Source organism: Vulpes vulpes, chromosome 7 (assembly GCF_048418805.1).
Source record: "Vulpes vulpes isolate BD-2025 chromosome 7, VulVul3, whole genome shotgun sequence".
Lineage (NCBI taxonomy): Eukaryota > Metazoa > Chordata > Mammalia > Carnivora > Canidae > Vulpes > Vulpes vulpes.
In genome coordinates, this window is record NC_132786.1 from 68,182,779 (window position 1) to 68,201,467 (window position 18,689).

Genomic DNA, 18,689 nt, shown 5'->3' on the forward strand with positions numbered 1-18,689 from the left:
AAATCATTGAGTGTTAGAGGCCATCTAATCTAGTGTTTTGCAATTTAGTTTTGGCTGCAGACTTCTTTCTTTGAAAGAGTCCTCCATGGACCCTCAATCTATAAACCAGAAGGCAGAGCTGCTGTGGTTTAAGAGCGGGGAAGAGAGTGGGACCCAAGCCAGTCAATACTCTCACACACAATCCACTAAACCATGAGGGCCTGAACACCGCTGCAAAGCCTTGGGATCCATCTGACCCTTTGTTGTTTGTTTCTAAGAGCTTTAAAGATTTCTCTCACACAGTTGTTGGAACTCAGGAATTCCCGAGTGCCTTAGCTGGGTGATTGTGGATGGAGGTCTCTCATGAGGTGGCATGCAAATATGGTGGCTGGGACTGCATCATGTGGAGGCTTGATGAAATCCAGAGGATCAGATTCCAAGGTAGTGCACTCAATCACTGGCCAGACAGGACTTACTATTGGCAGGAGGCCCCAGTTTCTCACCCCGTTTCCTTTACATAAGGCTGCTGGAGTGTTCATGACATGGTGGCTGCCTCTCATTGATGAGTGATCCAGGCAATCGCAAAGTGGGAGCCATAATGTCTTTCATTATCTAGCCTTCTGACGTCACAGAAGTTACACCCCATCCTTTCCTCAAAAGATCAGCCCTATCTACTGCTCTACTTGGAGGCTGGCGACCGCAATTTGCAAACCTAGAACTGCATATTTTTAGAAAGTGTTTCGGAAGAATCACAAACGTGCAAACAATATTTCGAAAGAGTACCATGTTCTGATTGTCCTACTCAGCCTGGCAACCCTTTGGTTTTACAACAACAGAAAACCCTGAGGATCAGAGAGGTCAAGTGACCAGCCAAAACTCATACGGCAACTTAGTGATGGAAATGGACCTAGAATCCAGGTGTCTGGATCTAGTCTCTTGTATTACATCAAGATTTTATCACAGTAACATTCTGTTAATAAAGATTACAATAACTTGCATATGTGTAGAGCCTTATCACCAAGGGTTCAAGGTTAACATCAGCAATGATAGGTCCCATTCATAATATGTGCTCTTAACATGATGTGATGAGGATGGTCCTTTACCTCTATGATCTTCCTCCCCCAACCATAACTTCAGTCTGATCAGGAGAAAACAGGAGACAAACTGTATTTGAGGTATGTTTTATAAAATATCTGACCGACAGCAATACCTCTCAAAACTGTCAAGGTCATCAAATACATGAAGTCTGAGAAGCTATCACAACCAAGAGGAACCTAAAAGACACTACAACAAATTATATGGGATCCTAGAACAGGAAATAGGTCATTTAGGTAAAAACGAAGGAAATCGGAATAAAGTTTGAACTTCAGCTAACAATAATTTGTCAATATTGGTTCACTAATTATGCCAAATGTACCGTACTAATATAATATGTTAATAATAGGAAACTAGGTGTGGAGTATATGAGAAGTCTGTACTGTCTTTGAAATTTTTCTATAAAACCATTCAAAAACAAAATGTCTATTAAGAAAAAACATAGAATGCTCAGAAAGAGCTGCTTTTCTAAACAAAATATAACGAGCCTAGATTACTCGCTTGAAAAATGCTCACATCTCTTTTAGATCGAGCAGGCACAATAACTACCAAGGGTATGGAGTTGAATGGCATGATCACTAACCTTGCTCTTGGAGAACACGTATTTCCAAGCACGTGTAGGACATCTATGAAAAGCAGTGATACGCTAGGCCAGCGTGCTGGCCTCAACAAACTGATATCCTATGGGTCACAGTGTCTGACCACAATTTAATAAAAGTAAAAAACATTAGCAAAAAAACATCAACTAAGAACTGCCCATCCCCATATTCACACTCAGAAATTTTAAAACAAACAATCAACTCAAGGATTAAAGAAGAAACACGGCACATGGCATTTACTAATTATGTCTCATGTAACATTTTATGAGTTTTATTTATTTTTTAATCCTCAAATCAGCCCTTTGAGTTTGGTCCTATTATCATGCCATTTGCAGAGGAAGAAACCAGGGACACACAGAATGAACAAAGTGCTCAAGAATGTACAGCTGGAAAACAGTGGTACTGGGTCTGCATGTGGGCAGGCTGGCTCCAGAGTCTGTATTCTGGTTCTATTAGGCTGCCTTGCAATATAAAGTAGAAAACACACATGGAATGGTAAAAATAAGACATATCAAAATTTTGGGAAGCAGCTAAAGCAATACCTAGAAGTCTTATAATTTATGGAGTCTTAAAACCACTGAAGAAGTAGAATAATTTAAAATATTTCCACAAAGAAGCAGATATAGATGGCTTTATAGAAGGCATTGTTATAGGGGCACCTCAATGGCTCAGTCTGTTAAGCATCTGTCTTTGGCTCATGTTATGATCCCAGGGGCCTGGGATTGAGCCCCAGATCAGGCTCCCTGGTCACCAGGGTGTCCACTTCTCCCTCTCCTGCCTCTGCCCCTCCCTCCCACTCATGGGAGCTCTCTCTCAAATAAATAAATAAAATCTCAAAAAGAAAAGAAGTGTTGGTATGTAGCATAATGTTCTAGGTACAGACAATGCCAGTCCGACACAAGCTGTTGCAGAAAGCAGAACAAGAGGGAATACTTTGAAAATCATTTTATGCAGCCAGCACAAATTTGATACTCAAAATACTAGGAGAGTTCCAGAAGGGGAAATCACAGACGAATCTCATGGGAGAACAGATACCTAAACAACAGAATACTGAGACAGGAAAAGCTAGTCACAGAGAAATATGTACAGTAATGAGTCTACTCATACAGGGGCACGTGGGTGGTTCAGTCGGTTCAGTGGCTGGCTCAGGTCATGATCTCAGGGTCGTGGGATCAAGTCCTGCATGGGCTCCATGCTCAGTGGGGAGCCTGCTTGAGGATTCTCTCCCTCTCCTTCTGCCTTTCCCTGCCCTTGTGTTCTCTTTCTCTCAAAAAAAAAAAAAAAAAATCTTTAAAAAAACAGCCTACTAATACAAAGTTCTAAAATAGGCAAAACTAAATAGTACATTTTTGTAAGGATAAAATCACAGATCATAAAACCATAAAGAGCAAAGAATCGTATTCAAAATTCAGAAAAAAAAAAAAAATTCAGGAGTGGGAGTTGGCAATAGCAAAAACAAAAACAGAAGCAAAAAAACCCCCATCTGTTTAAAAAGCGGGAAGAGGATCGGAATAGACATTTTCCTGAAGATGTACAAACAGCCAACAAGTCCCTAACAGGGTGCTCAACATCACTAACCGTTATGGAGATAGAAATCAAAATCACAGTGAGAGGGGCGCCGGGTGGCTCATTTGGTTAAGCAGCCGGCTCTTGAATTCAGCTCAGGTTATGATCTCAGGGTTGTGGGATTGAATCCTCTTGAGTCAAGCTCTGCCCTTAGCAGGGAGCCTGCTTGAGGATTCTATATCTCTATCTCTCTCTATCTCTATCTCTATCTCTATCTCTATCTCTATCTCTATCTCTATCTCTCTCCCTCTGCCCCTCCACGTACAAACACATTCTCTCTGAAATAAATTTTTTTTAAAAAAGTCACAGTGAGATAGCACTCCAATAGGAGTGGTTATTATTAAAAAAAAAAAAAAAAGATAGACACCTGCACCCCGATGTTTCTAGCAGCAATGTCCACAATAGCCAAACTGTGGAAGGAGCCTCGGTGTCCATTGAAAGATGAATGGATAAAGATGTGGTTTATGTATACCATGGAATATTACTCAGCCATTAGAAACAACAAATACCCACCATTTGCTTCGACGTGGGTGGAACTGGAGGGTATTATGCTGAGTGAAGTAAGTCAATCGCAGAAGGACAAACATATGGTCTCATTCACTTGGGGAATATAAATAATAGTGAAAGGGAATAGAAGGGAAGGGAGAAGAAATGTGTGGGAAATATCAGAAAGGGAGACAGAACATAAAGACTCCTAACTCTGGGAAATGAACTAGGGGTGGTGAAAGGGGAGGAGGGGTTTGGGGGTGAATGGGTGACGGGCACTGAAGGGGGCACTTGACGGGATGAGCACTGAGTGTTATTCTGTTGGCAAATTGAACACCAATAAAAAATAAATTTATTATTAAAAAAAAGATAAATGATGTGTTGGTGAGGGTGTGGAGAAAAGGAAACCCTTAGCACCCCAAGATCAAGAGTCATGCACTCTACCAACTGAGCCATCCAGAGGCCCCTTTAGGGCTGTCTTAATTCTAGACACAGAAAACTGTGAGTGCCCAAAGGCATGTTATCGATTTATTTAAAAACAGAGTTATCTTTTAAAAAATCTATCTCCTCTCCTACTGTTCTTGGTTCGCTATGCTGTGTAGATACTCGTTCATTAGTCATACGCAAAGTGTGCTGAGTTATGAACCAGGAATAGTGGCAGTGGCATTAGGAAGTGAGAGACATGGTTAGACATGAGACAGCAGATTTTGGAAGAGAATTCTCCAGTGACTTTCACATACATGTTGGGTAACTGGTACCCGGGAGGGAAGGGTCAGCCTGAAGACCCAGGAGAGAAGTCAGATATGTTTTTTGTGGAACCAGAGCACAGCACCATAGGGACCAGAGAAGGGGGCACTGGCCATAGGCGGCAGGTACATACCCATAGCTCAGTATATTGGGGAGGCCACAAAGACCCAGCATAGGGCCTGGACAGGGGCCTATGGTTATAAACACATTTCTTTATGGGTTTTTTTTTTTTTAAGATTTTATTTATTTGAGAGAGCACGAGTAAGTGAGAACACAAGTAGGCCAAAGGGCAAGGGAGAAGAAACAGGCTCCCCGCTGAGCAGGGAGCCCCACATGGGGCTTGATCCCAGGACCCTGAGATCATGACCTGAACTGAAGGCAGACCCTTAACCAACTAAGGCAGTCACCCAGGCGCCCCGATAAACACATTCCTGCTGCACATTTCCATATGAGCCTGCAGCGAGGCTCCCAGCCTGGACCCAGGCACTGAGAGAATCGTGTGGGCTTCCCTCGCAGTCACCACAAATCAGCCAATTTGGACAAGAATATTGTCTCTGGAAAGGCCTTGATCTCAGAGGCCATATGGTTTCAGCTTTCACTGTGTAAAAGGGGCCAAGCAACTCTGTCAAGACCAGCCAGACCACTGGTGGAACAGCCAGGATCAAAGCTTATGTCTTTGGATGTTTATCCAGTTTTCTTTTCCTACAGGTCACCTGCACTGGTGCTATCTTGGTCTGCATTCATCATTTTGGATACCCCCAACCCTCAATTTGTGGCCTCATCTGAACCAGACGCTACCCTGGTTTATCATCCACTGGGAAGCCAAGGATCTCAAAACAGCATTTTCAAGGAGATTCAGATTTATTGGTCAGGGCTGAGAGTCAGGGAGGGGTGGCCAAGGTCTCCTCTGTCCTTCCCCTTCCTGCCTCCACCAGAGCCAGTTCCTTTTTATCTGCTTTCTTTGTTGGAACCATATCAGATTTCATTTGTGAGAACTATTCTGGTCCTTAAAAAAAAAAAAAAAAAAAACAGAAAAATTAAAATCATTGAGTGGAGAATCAAGTTGGATCTCTTAGGGGCTCTCTCTACCCATTTCCCAAGTTTTAGTCCCTTTCAGGGAATATTCTTGGAGACCTAATTCCACGTTCTTTTTTTTTTTTTAAGATCTTATTTATTTATTCATAGAGACAGAGAAAGAGAGAGAGAGAGAGAGAGAGGCAGAGACACAGGCAGAGGGAGAAGCAGGCTCCATGCAGGGGAGCCTGACGTGGGACTCTATCCCGAGTCTCCAGGAGCCAAACCGCTGCGCCACCGGGGCTGCCCCTAGTTCCATGTTCTAGTTGGGCGTCTAAGGGGCACAGGAAAGGAGATCACTCCAACCTCAAGATACAGATCCACGAATGATTCTGAGGTTAATCAGTGGCTCGGAGGAGGGAAGAACCTCCCCTTAAAAACAGTTTAACGAATACTTGCTTTGACTTGCCTCTTTTGCGCCCAGTGTTCTGGCATCCTACTGAATCACACCTCATTTCTGGGATGTTTCAGAGAAGGATTGCAAAAGGATGGGGAGATAGATCGTGACACCAATTGCCGACTCTCCACCACTATAAAATAGGGGTGATTTCTCTATATATGTTCACAGGTGACTAGTTCAAAAGCCTTCCAGATTATTCAGGACAGAATAGCATAAGGCAATTATTACCTCATTGTGGAAGGAAAGAGGGCAGAGCGGGATGTCCCAGGTTGGATGCTTCTCGGTTGGGCACAGCCAGTACACACCCTGTTGGCTCCTGGGATGACCTGGAGGGCAGGTGAAAAGGTAGATAGTAGGATAAGTGTAAGGAGGGAAGTAAGTGAGAGTAGACTGAGGCCCGCATTGCATGCAGAATTATTCCCGGGACCCAGTTATATGGCTCTCTCCAGTCCCTGCTTGGCTGGGATGGGGTAGACACAAACAGCTGGTGTCTGGCCCAGTTCCTGGCCTGCAGCCTGCCCAGAACATTCCTGACAGTGCCTAGCACAGGGGCTGAACAACCTTCCGGCCACTGAGGGCCAAGCCAAGGGGGCAGAAGGAGCCTCGCTCATCGAATTCATTCTGTGGGAGCAGAAGGACCTGTCTCTCCATCCACATCCACCACTGCCTTCTCTTGTCCTCTTCAGCTATAGTGTGGTGTTTGCTGCCTTCTGCTGGCCACATGTGAGTCAACCCCAATGTTTCAGTGACGCTTAGTGACCTGCAAGGAGCCTTGTTTACTTCTGGGAAGTGGGTCTCCATAGAAACCACAATACTCTTGCTAGAACTATTGGTGGAGGGCGAGTAAAAATATCCCAGACACTGCACCAAGCTTTTTACACACATCGTCTCATTTAATCCTCAAAGCAATTTCGTGTGATGGTCTTATTACTCCTGCTAAATAAGATAAACGGAGTCAGAGAGCAGTGAATGAATGCGCAGAGCACACACTGGTAAATGGCAGGGCTAGGATGGAGACCCAGGTGTGTCAGACTTCAGAGTCCGCATTCGGAGCCACGTTGCAAATTCATGTTCCTGGCGGGCTGTATCCTGGATGGTCTATACTTGTCCCTACTCGCCTGTCAGCAGAGGCAGTGACAAAAAATTGTCCCTTTTTATTCAATTTATCCACATCCTGGCAACCTCTCACATTACTTTTCGCCTCCACTTCTTGTGCCCATCTCCAAACCTATGATCATTTCAGTCTTTTTCTTTTCTTTTGACCTTTGTGGAATTTGTCTCCCTCTTGGTGCCACAAACAGCCGCCCAAGTGCAGGGGTTTCTAAAGTGGAGCCCACAAGAGGCCTGAACAGAATCAAGAGGTCTGTGCACTTGGTCAGGGAAAGAATTCTATTCTATACAGAATACAGAAAAAAAAAAGAAATGCCGTGACTTTGTCACGAATAGAAATCACAGGCATTTCTGTATCGTGTTGCCATGGTTACAGGTATCTCAAAATATCATTTATGCTCGTCACTGCTTTGAAATTACAATAGCTATCAAGCCAGTCATGAGATCTGTTATTTATTGCTGATAAAAGTATATGTGTATATATATATATATATATCGCCACGTCATTTTTTTCAACATTTTGATAGCTTTCTCTGAAATTTATGGAATTCCTCTGTAATCCTGTACATTTTTATTACATTTATTTTTAAAATATTACATTATCTATTACAATTTTTATTTTATTTTTTTTAAGATTTATTTATTTATTCATTCAGAGAGAGCAAGAGAGAGGCAGAGACACAGGCAGAGGGAGAAGCAGGCTCCATGCTGGAATCCCGATGTGGGACTCGATCCCAGGTCTCCAGGATCACACCCCGGGCTGCAGGCGGCGCTAAACCGCTGCGCCACCAGGGCTACCCCTACAATTTTTATTTTAAAAATATGCTTAGAATGGGTTCTGAAGCTTCTGTAGCCACCCAAGGGGTCTTGACATGAAAAGTAAGAGCCCCTGCCCTTGATTTTATGCCACGCTTTGGTCCTCCTGACCCAGATCCTATAATGTAGCAGTGACCAGGGATAAGAGTGTTTGCAGTTCTCCAAATAAGATGGCCATATGGTGTAGCCTCCAAACCAGGACACTTTTGAATTGAAAGGGGGGCACTATTAATAATTAGGCTGGGACAGCAAGTGTAAACCAGGATATATGGTCACCCCACCCAAATAGCATGTACCTGGGAACCTAAAGAATTAGGAAAATGCCAGGTGATTAAATGTAACTTACAAACATCAGCATAAAAACTCTATAAATATGCTGCTAATAAAACTAGATGATATCCTAAAATCCAGAGAAAGCAAAGTATAACTAATATAAAGCCGGGTTTCCCCCACCATCTAAAAGTAGAGTCGTCCTATGAAAACCTTCCTAAGCTAAAGGGGAAAGGAGAAAAAATGAGTGGGAATATCAGAAAGGGAGACAGAACATGAGAGACTCCTAACTCTGGGAAACGAACTCGGGGTGGTGGAAGGGGAGGTGGGCAGGGAGTGGGGGTGAATGGGTGCGGGCACTGAGGGGGGCACTTGATGGGATGAGCATTGGGTGTTATTCTGTATGTTGGCAAATTGAACACCAATAAAAAATAAATTAAAAATAAAAAAGAAAACCTTCCTAAGCCAAAAGGGTATCAATCAAAGGAAAGATTGTCATTAATTTATATGGAATTCGTTTGAGCATTCAAACGAAACTAACCTCTCCCAAGCTTTCCTGGTACCTGAGGACACACTTTGCTAACAGATGCCCAAAATAAAATGAGATAAAGCAGGTGCTCACAGACATGGTTCACAGCCTTGGTGGCCGGATGCTGAGAGGCTGGGTGTCATTGTTGGTGGGGACACCCTCCGGGGCAGAGTGCCAGGGTGCACGCTGTCTCTAGAGGGGCTCTTGGAACACTGTTTACACCCTTGGCCTTTGTTTTTTTAAGACTTTATTAATTTATTCATGAGAGACACAGAGAGAGGTAGAGACACAGGCAGAGGGAGAAGCAGGCTCCCTGCGGGGAAGCAGATGTGGGACTCGATCCTGGGACTCCAGAATCATGACCTGAGCCGAAGGCCCATGCTCAACCGCTGAGCCACCCAGGCGTCCCTCTTGGCCTTTTTTTGTAAAAGCGAAAATACTCTATGGAGTTCTTTCAGTTAAAAATAAGTACTAATGTAGGTCTTTCGTAAAAGCAAAGTGGTGCGATGAGAACTTTGGAAAAGTGGGTGATGCCTGTGCACTGACTTTAAAGAAATAACTATGTTATATAACAATCATAATATTAATCAGTGCATCGCTTATGGTGGATCGGGTGCTGTCTGCAACAACAGGAATGAATGTACTATTATTATTCCCATCTTATAAGTGAGGAGGCTCTCGGGCTGCCGCATCTGTGCCTGAGCCTCGGTCTCCACGGCCTCTTTGAGCCCTGGAAACATTAGGAATTTTCATGTCCTGAATGGAGTCCACCCAGCAAAATAATAGATGAAATACAAAACATGGGTCTGTGTATCTCCAGCACTGCACAGGCTAGCAGCTGCTTTTATACTGTGACTAGATCCATGTATTTGAAAAAAACTCCATGGTGTGGAAGGGGAAATCTGGAAGGTTCCCCATAGGGCAATAAAAGCATTCCTTCGAGACTCCAAAATTGTTAGTAACCATCCCCAGGCAGTCACCTTTGTCCTTTGACTTCAAGCCCTGGCTGCCCTGTGAGATGTGGCATGGGTCTGAAGTTCAAATCCCAGGCACCTGCCAGCTGAGTAACCTCAGGTAGGTCACGTAGCTTTCTAGGACTGACATTTGCTCACCTGCAGAATGCAAATCGTGATCAACCTTACACGAGATGGTGAGGAGTAAATGAGCCTGGAAAATACATAATAACTAGCCATGAGTATTATTATTTTCTTAATCTCCAACTGATATCCATCCCCAAACTCAGCTCCCCTTATCATTCTGACTCTTTCCAAGTGTTTGGGAATTTTCAGCTTTGCTTTCTCTTCAAGTTTGCTGGTCATTCTGTAGCTACCTTTGGATGACAATTAAAACATTTGCTTATGCAGCATTTGTGCTTCAGTTTGCTGAGGCAACATAACCTCTGACACCGCAAGTGAGTATCGGGGCCTGTGCTTTCATGATTAAGGCATATTCTTGATCTCCCCATGCCATGAGAGCATCTGTATCCGAGCTCCCCATTTGCATTTTGCTGAGCTGACATGAATTTTTATAAGTTCAGGGGTGTCCAGAGAACACTTCAGTAAGAATTGAGTTGACAAAAAGATGGGACAGATCATTTATCAGCTTTGTAGAAACAAGATGAATTTCTGTTTTCAACTGAAATAAGGAATTGCAGAGGACTGCTGGGCCAGGCCCCATGAAAAATTAAAATGGTACAAGAGAAAGATAATCCAATATAAAAAGGTAAGACACAGCTTGGGAAATGTTTATATCAATATGAAAAGGGCCTAATAAATCTGTTTTTAAAAGGGCAATTTTTAAAATTCTGCATCATGACCCACAACACTTGAAGCTGAAACAAGAGTTTCACACAAAAAAAACACACGATGTGTGAAATTGTATTTTTATTTAATTCTGATAAAACAGTCAGAGAACAATTTTTTATGTTTTTATTCTACTCTATTCTAGTTTTTTTTAATGGTCATTGTGAACCACCTACTTGATTTCATAATCTACTCGTGAACTGGGACTTATAGTTAAAAAACACTGACATCAAAAGCTCTTATAAATATATTATTGGATGAAGAATATACATAAATACTTCCATGTACAAAACAATTTTTTACCATTTTTAAAAAATGGAAAAACCACCTAAAATATAGCAAAATCTCAGCTTCAATACTCACCCTGAGTATTAAGATACAAATTATAACAAGGATAAAATACAATATAGAGATACAAATTATACAAATTATACAAATTATAACAAGGATAAAATACAATTTCCCTGATTAAATTTGCAAAACTTAAAAGCAGTGATGGTGTCTAATGGCTTTTCTTTAAGGTGGTTGTTTATTTACACCCCACTTCAACTCAAAACAAACTCAAGGTGGCTTTATGTACCAAAACTGCCAAACACAATGGATGGCAAAAATCTATTGATGCGATTTTGTTTGGGAAGGAACTGGGTAGTACGTCTGCAGAGTCATAAAAATGTTCATACCCAAAAGTAATTTCACTTCTGGGAATTTGTCCCAATGAAGCAGTTCAAAGAAAAAAAAAATGCTATCCAAGAATGACAAATGAAAAGCAGTCCAATAGCCAAGAATAAATGGCACAATATTTAAATAAGCAATACTACATTAATTCAAAATATTTTGCAGCCAATAAAATAATAATGGCTATGGCTATGAAGCAACATGAGTAAATGCTCATGCTAACAAATGCAAAAGTTATAAAACAAATCTATGTGTTTTAGTTACCGTGACTGCAAAAAAATTACCCTAAAACTTAATGGCATGAAACCACCTTTTTTTTTAGACAGGACACAACTGCATGACTTCTCTGGAGCTACAATGCCTAGGGCCTCAGCTGAGCGCAGATCGTCCGAAGCTTGTTTGCTCATATCTGGTTATCAATGCTGGCAGTCAGCTGAGACCTCAGCTGAACCTTTTGGCCAGGACACCTGTGTGTGGGTGGGCTTCCTTGAAATGTGGTGGCTGGGCTCCAAGGCTGAGAGGGCCCAGGGGGAGAGCCAGGTGGAAGTCGATGCACCTTATGGAACCTAGTCTTAGAAATTATGTGTCACCTCATTTCCGTGACTTGAGACAGTCACAAAGTCCCATCTGGCTTCAAGGGGCAGGTAGCCTTCCACCTTTCATGAGAGACCAACAAGTTTCTGGACCAACATGCAGGACTGGCAACGTCGCTCTAGCCATTTTTTCAGAAAATACAATTTGCTGAAATCTGTGCTCTGTGGTTAAAAAAAAAACACATAAAAGTAGCAAGAGTATTAGGATTAGGACTGAGAAGAAACTTGGGAAAATAGAAGCTTGATTTAGGAGAAAAAAATCCTGCTATTGGTTTGACAATGTTCTTTGGGCAATAAGTAAAAATTATTCATAAAAGTATGTTACCGAGGAATTAAGATGACAAAACCTTGGGGATTGTTCCCAGCACCGCCCCCCCACCCCACCCCCCACCCCCCACCCCCGTTTCCCTGATCTCCTCCATCTGTAACATTCCACTGTGCCCACTTCCCAGAATGTGAGTCCCCGAGCCCCGGCGTTGGGGGCAGTGTCCCTCCCATTGACGAGAGATGGGCCTGGAGTGGAAGCCAAGGATACAGGTGCGTCACCCACACATGGCACTGCCTTTCTCCACCCGCCCTCACCTGACGCCTCCCCATCTGGGCAGCCTCACCTACAAACGGCCTCACTCTGTGGTCACTAAAGGAGGGAGAGGGAGACGTGTCTCTAGCCTCATTTATGGGTAAACCCTCATCTCCAGCTGACAACACCTGTTTCTTCGCTGGTTGGCCTTCTTAGGGAGAGAGGCCGCTTCCTCCTTCCCAGAGTCACCTTTTCTCATAGTCATTCCTTCTCGTGTTCTCCCCAAGACACTGCACACTGACAGCCTCATGTTTTCCTAGCATCTTGATCTTCTCTGGTTGGTTGCATCCCTTCTCTCTGCCCAGGTCCCCCACGGTACCATTCCCACTACCCTGCAAATCGTCCTCAGGTGTATGACCTGCCTCTACCCCACGGACAAGCCCTATGAAGGACGCGCTGACTCCAGCTGTTTCCAGCACCCACTCACTCAACACCAGGATTTACCTGGCACCTTTCTTTCCTAGCAATAGTCCCACCTGCTTCTTAGTCATCTCCCAACCATCCAATCAAATGAGCCTTCCTCCCCCCTTCATCCTGCCTCCCTTCTTCTTGTGAGGGTATGGCATCCCACATTCCTCAGCTACATCCAGTTATTCTCAGAGCTTCTATGACCATCTACGCACTCCTCTGCTGAACTGAATATTTAGTCCACATTACATCTTCAACATACAGGATTAAAAACTGCAGTTTTCACATGACTAATGGAGCTTAATCAGGCTGGGTAACTATCAAGTCTCTTGGGTGTCTGTTCAGCTTTTCTTGGATTAAGATGCTCAGTCTTTCAGCTGCCATGGCCTATCTTTGCTAGAAGAGGCCCCTGGCGGTGGATGTGCTTGTCCAGTCCTCTGATGAGGCCACTGGCTTTCCAGGATATGACCTTGGCCGGCCTCTTATGTGGTGCTGGCGCTGCTGTGGGGTCTGCCCACTGGGGCCCAGTGTTACTACCATCGGCTACAGAATCCTCAGCGTCCCCCCACCCCGCGCCCCTCCTACATCCACCATCTTCTCCTTCTTCTCCCCTAAATCTCCCCATCCAGCCAGCCGTTTATTTTGACCTCCTTATGTCATATTACCCTCTTACAGATTTCTACCTGAGCCCAAAATTCAGGGCAGGGGCCTAGCTGTAAAGGAACCAACAGGGACAGAGGGCAGTAAAGGAATTTGGTGAATCCTCCCCTCAAGAGAGGGGAGTCCTAGCTTAAAGTTTATTGTCCTGCCATAATCCTATTTTGAATGTCAAAAGTTGAATATCAATTTAGCTTTGTCCTAAGCAATCCTTCTGTAACAAATTCTAATCTCTTCCCAGACATACGGTTGCCTGAGGCAGGATATTGTAAAGGTCATAGACTTGTGAAGGCAAAAGAGAGAAATCATACACGATTTCAAATTATTCCTTCAGTTATATTCTCAAATCTCTATATCCACCTCGGCCCCAGTGGCTTTTTTCTGAGCTCGGGCTTATAATATCTAACTGCCTATTGGACATCTGCAAACACCTCTAAAGCCAAACTCCTTATCTTCCCTCTAAAATTTGCTCTTTTTATTATGTTCCCAGCACTGATGTTTAAGGGGATGGAGACCAAGTGGGCAGGGGTGGGTGAAGGAATCAAGATTATCTAGGACCCTTTCATCCCCACAGATTCCGTGAATGGCTTGGGAATCTGGATCTTTACCAAACAAGCCAGATGATTCTGATTCTGATGGAAGCAGTGGTGTGGGAACCTCCTTGAACGTGCTGAAAGCCCTGCCACCTGGGAACCAAACCTGAGAGGCAGTGAAGTCACTGTCCCTGGTTACGTCTTGCTCAATGACATCACCATCTGCCCGGCTAAGAAGTCTGGGAATCCTCTGGCCTCCTCCTTCTTTCTCACTGCTCTCCACCTTGACAGTTGGCCAACCTCTGTCCTCAGAGCAGTTCTGGCATCCAAACCCTTCCCTGGATACCCCCTCCCACTACCAGGTTGAGTGAGACCTGTGCCATCTTTAGCCGGATGACTACGCTCTCCCATCCATGGGTCTCCAGCTGGAATGCCTCTCATAAAGCTCTTATAAAATGAAAGTTTGATCATGAGGTTTCCACTTGAAGGCCCACAGCAGGTGCTGTTTCCTCAGACCCAAACTCTTCACAACTGGTGCCAAACTTCCAGAAGCAGCTGGCTCTGTCCCGCACAGATCCTTCCCTCCAGCCAAGCTGGAAGTTGCCATTTGTCGGGCCATGCCAGGGTCTCTTGGTCCCATGGGCCTTGGTTCCTGCTGCGCCCTGCACGGGGCTATCAGTGCCTGCTTCATGCTGTGTATTCAGAAGGCCCTGGGTGGTGAGCTGCCCGCTGGGCCCGCCCCCAGGCGAGGGCTGGGGTTTGGTGAGGACACTTGCCCTCACCCTGGTCTTTCCGGCTTCCCTGCCCGCATTTGTGCCACGAGGGCATGAGGCTCCTGCTCTGCACAGGCTATTCAGGCGAGCCCTAGATGCTGCCACTCTCTCTAGTTTAGGAGTTTATTTAGTTTAGAGAATCCATTCCCCCTTGCATCCCCAGGCTCCGCCGTTGAAATGAACCAAGCAGCCACGTAGAAGGCGTGCACTCCGGTGTCCCATGAGCAAAGCCATATTTTGTCCTCTGCTGTGCATTTTCCTCAGGTCCTGACCTGAGGGGAAGTCATGCCTAATGGTTAGGTGCAGCGTGGGCTCTAGATCCACACTCCCGGGGTGAATCTGGCTCCACCGCTTGCTGGTGGATCCTTGGGCAAGTCGCGCAGCCTCCCTGTACCCCAGCAGCTCACCATCTACAAAACGGAGGCGATGATACCCGCGTCTCAGAACCGTTTTGAAGACTGGATGGGAAAGCACGGCTGAAGCGCCGGCAGGCTGCGGGCATCTGCATCCTCGGGCGTGGTGGTTGCCCGCTGGAATATGGGCTCCTCTCCTAAGTCACTGCACTGACAGTCATTGCACTGGCTCCAGGCCCTTCTCTGTCATTCTCACGCCCTTCCCTGGTAAGGGCACATTGTCAGCCACACGGTCACTCCAGGCCCAAGATTTCCTGCAGGCTGCCCTGACTAGGCCTGGGCCTCACCTTGCCCCACAGTCTTGGTGACCGGCTCATCTCACCCTGACCATCACTCAACTGTATGCACTCAACCCGGATCCCCTCCAGTCCACTGAACCAGGAAGCAGCAATCAGTGTTTTCTCTGGCGGCAAGACTTCTGCTCCGTGGTTAGGACTCATGAGAATTTGGAAGTCCTGGCTGTGACGAACACTGTTATGGAAGCTGATTCAGTGAAGGTCCTTTCTGCGGCTCTGAGACATCCTGGGTGTAAACTGCAAAAACTAATGTGCGAATAAAACACACTGGTTGGAAAGGATTCTGTGGAAATAGTCTATTTCCCATTCCGGTTTTCTATCCCCCTCTCTGCTCATGTAGACTTGCAAAAAGCATCCATGCTTATCATTTCCCCCCCTTCTAGTCTTATTGAGAAAGAATAGATAAACATTACTGTGTATGTATAAGCTGTACAGCATCATGACTTGATGCACATATATTGCAAAATGATCACCTCAGTAACTTTAGCTAATATTCATCATCTCCTAGAGCTACCAAAAAAAAAAAAAAAAAAAAAAGGCTCCTCCCTGGAACAGCCTCCCCTCCTGTTCGTTTGACCCGGCTGTGGCCACCTTCTCTGGCCAGCCCACAGGAATCCCTTCGTCTGGATCCAGGATGCTCGAGTCTTGCTTAGGACTCCCAGAGTACCTGGCAGTAAAAAGATCCCCAGATCCTGGGTACGAGCAGGCCTGGGCCTGGAGTTTGATCTAGATTTGGTGAGGCTTCGCAGCCAGCTATCCTGCAAGCCAAGCTCTGAGGCAAGCTTCAGAGCAGCTCTGAGGACAACTAGGTGGTTCTATTGGCAAGCCGGACCTCACCCGGTGGAGACCTCTGACCTGGAGGAAGCACATTTCTGCCCAGCCACCCTGATGTATGCTAGAGGCAGACCCTGCTCAGTCCTAGGAAGTCGATACTTAGGGCAGGACGGGATCACCAACACCAGCAGCTCCTGGCCTTGGAGAGCCGAAGGGCACTAGAGAGTGGGTCTCCCCAGAGCACTCTGTCTCTGCAGTGGCTCGCCAGGGACTAGCTCCTCTGGGCTCCTGTCTTTTCTTTCTGCTCCCACCTCTGTTGTGCTAGTCCCACCAAGCCTGATTCAGGCCTGTCATTAGAAAGGATTCCACAGACAGACACGCCTGTGACCTCACAGTCCTTCAGGAGGTGGAAGCTGCCACAAATCCTTTCTTACAGCTAAGATCCCTGCACCAGAAGCCTCAGTCCAACCTCAAAAAAGTTTTCATAATCAAAGAATTTAGAGCAAAATGGCTAGTGAGCTATTTTCTTGAAATACAAGGGCATGGGAATGAAGTCAGATGCTGCTGGAGAGAGTTGATCTCCCTTCCCCATGTCCCTCTCCCCAACCCCTTGAAACGTGGTGGGGAGCCAAGCCTGAGGCTGCCTCTGCTGGTGTATTCAGCACCTTCCTTCAGCTCTCCAGGGGAGGATTTGCCTGCTGCTAGACGTGGAGTCCTGCTGAGCTCCTGTCCCACATACCTATTTGAATCCACACTGGCTAAAAAAATAAAATTCCCTGAACAAAAAAGTGATCCAAATTCTAACTTCCAGGCGCACCCGGGTGGCTCAGTGGTTGAGCATCTGCTCAGGCTCATGATCCCAGGGTCTTAGGATCGAGTCCTGCATCGGGCTCCCCATAGAGAGCCTGCTTCTCCCTCTGCCTGTGTCTCTGCCTCTCTCTGTGTGTCTCTCATGGATAAATAAATAAAATCTTACCCCCCCCCCACCCCACACACAACAAATTCTAACTTCCATTGTGTTTCTAGAAAGAAAGAATACATTCTAAATATTGGGTGACCCCATAAAAGGCCAAATTGAAAAGCCCCCAGAAGACACCACAGGGCACATTCTGAGGGAGGAACCCAGGGACACAGGGGAGCGCTGAAGACCCCCTGGACACATACCTTTAGAGAAACGTCTGTGTGCGTGCATGCAGGTGCATGGTGAGAACTGAAAAAGCTGTATCCCTCAAAAGGGCAGTATCTGGGCCCCAGGCTTGTCATACCTTGTTGGGGGTTGTCCCTGAGGGAAGGTGACAGAGAGGGAACGAGCAGTCCTTCCCCTTTACAAGACGTCTGCTGTCCAGCAGGCCTGCACAGAGTGGTCAGCAGACACAGGCCCCAGTGGACCCCACCTCCGTGGGCCTTGGGCTGCCAGGGATGTGAGAAGTGCAGCTAGCAGGGGGCTGCCAGGACGGACTCACAGACATCTGTGAGCACAGGCAGCAAAACTCAGAGAGACGTGGAGCGAGGCGATCTGCAGGAGGACAGGGGCCCTGCCAACAGGGCAGGCCCAGCTCAGGGACCTGAGTTGTCAGGTAACGTACACGGACCGGCCTGTCTCCCCAGGCAGAGGAAGACCCAAGCTGGGTGTTACACCCCCTGTTTCTCTGAAGGTGGCCTTGCTAGCCCCTAGGTTCCCCGGTCCTCTCCCTCCAGCCCAGCGCTGCCTACAGCAAAGTACCCACCACCCACTAGGGAACAGAATTCCGGAGATGGCACTGCTTTCCTCTCTCCCCTGTCCCACCACGCCACCTTTCAAGGTTTTTCTACTCTCTTCTCTAAAACCACAAAAGGGCCTGCGCTGGCTTCTGGGGTGCCCCATGCCGAGGGCCCAGCTCTGTGCCCCCTATAAGCACCTTCCACCACCACCACCCCCGCCCCGGGTCATCCTGGGCAAAATACTTCTACCAGGAGGATGAGTTGGACCAGGAGGTCAACACGGTTTCTAACAGATCTGTCGCTCTGTAACTCCGGGATTAATCTGGAAAGGAGCATCATAAAAAGTCCTGCCTAAGCCCTCGGAGATGCGGCCACTCAAGGCTCCTTCTCCAAGGCCCAGCCTCAGACATGGCTTCAGGGAAGGGGGGGGGGCGCAGAGGAGACTGGGAAGGAAAGACACTAATGGTCTCAAAGAGGGGTCTTTGTGAGCGGGGTCCCTGTTCAGACTTGAGATAAGAGAAGAGATCCCACCAGCTCTCTCGCCCCAGCTTTGGCCTGTATTTTGACCACAGTGGAAATCTACCCTCCGGGAAAATGGGTGGTTGTGGGTTTGTTTTTTTTTAATACCTCTGTGCTTTTTTGGTTTGAGTTTCTGAGGAAAGATTCCTTTTGGAAAATGCCAACCCAGTCTCAGCTGAATAAAAAGGAAAGAGGGTTTTTCCACAGAGGCTGTGGCTGAGGGGAACCCAGAGGCGCCAGTTGACGCTTGTCTGAAAGCTGTAAACAACCAAGGACTGAGGGTGGTCGGAAGGG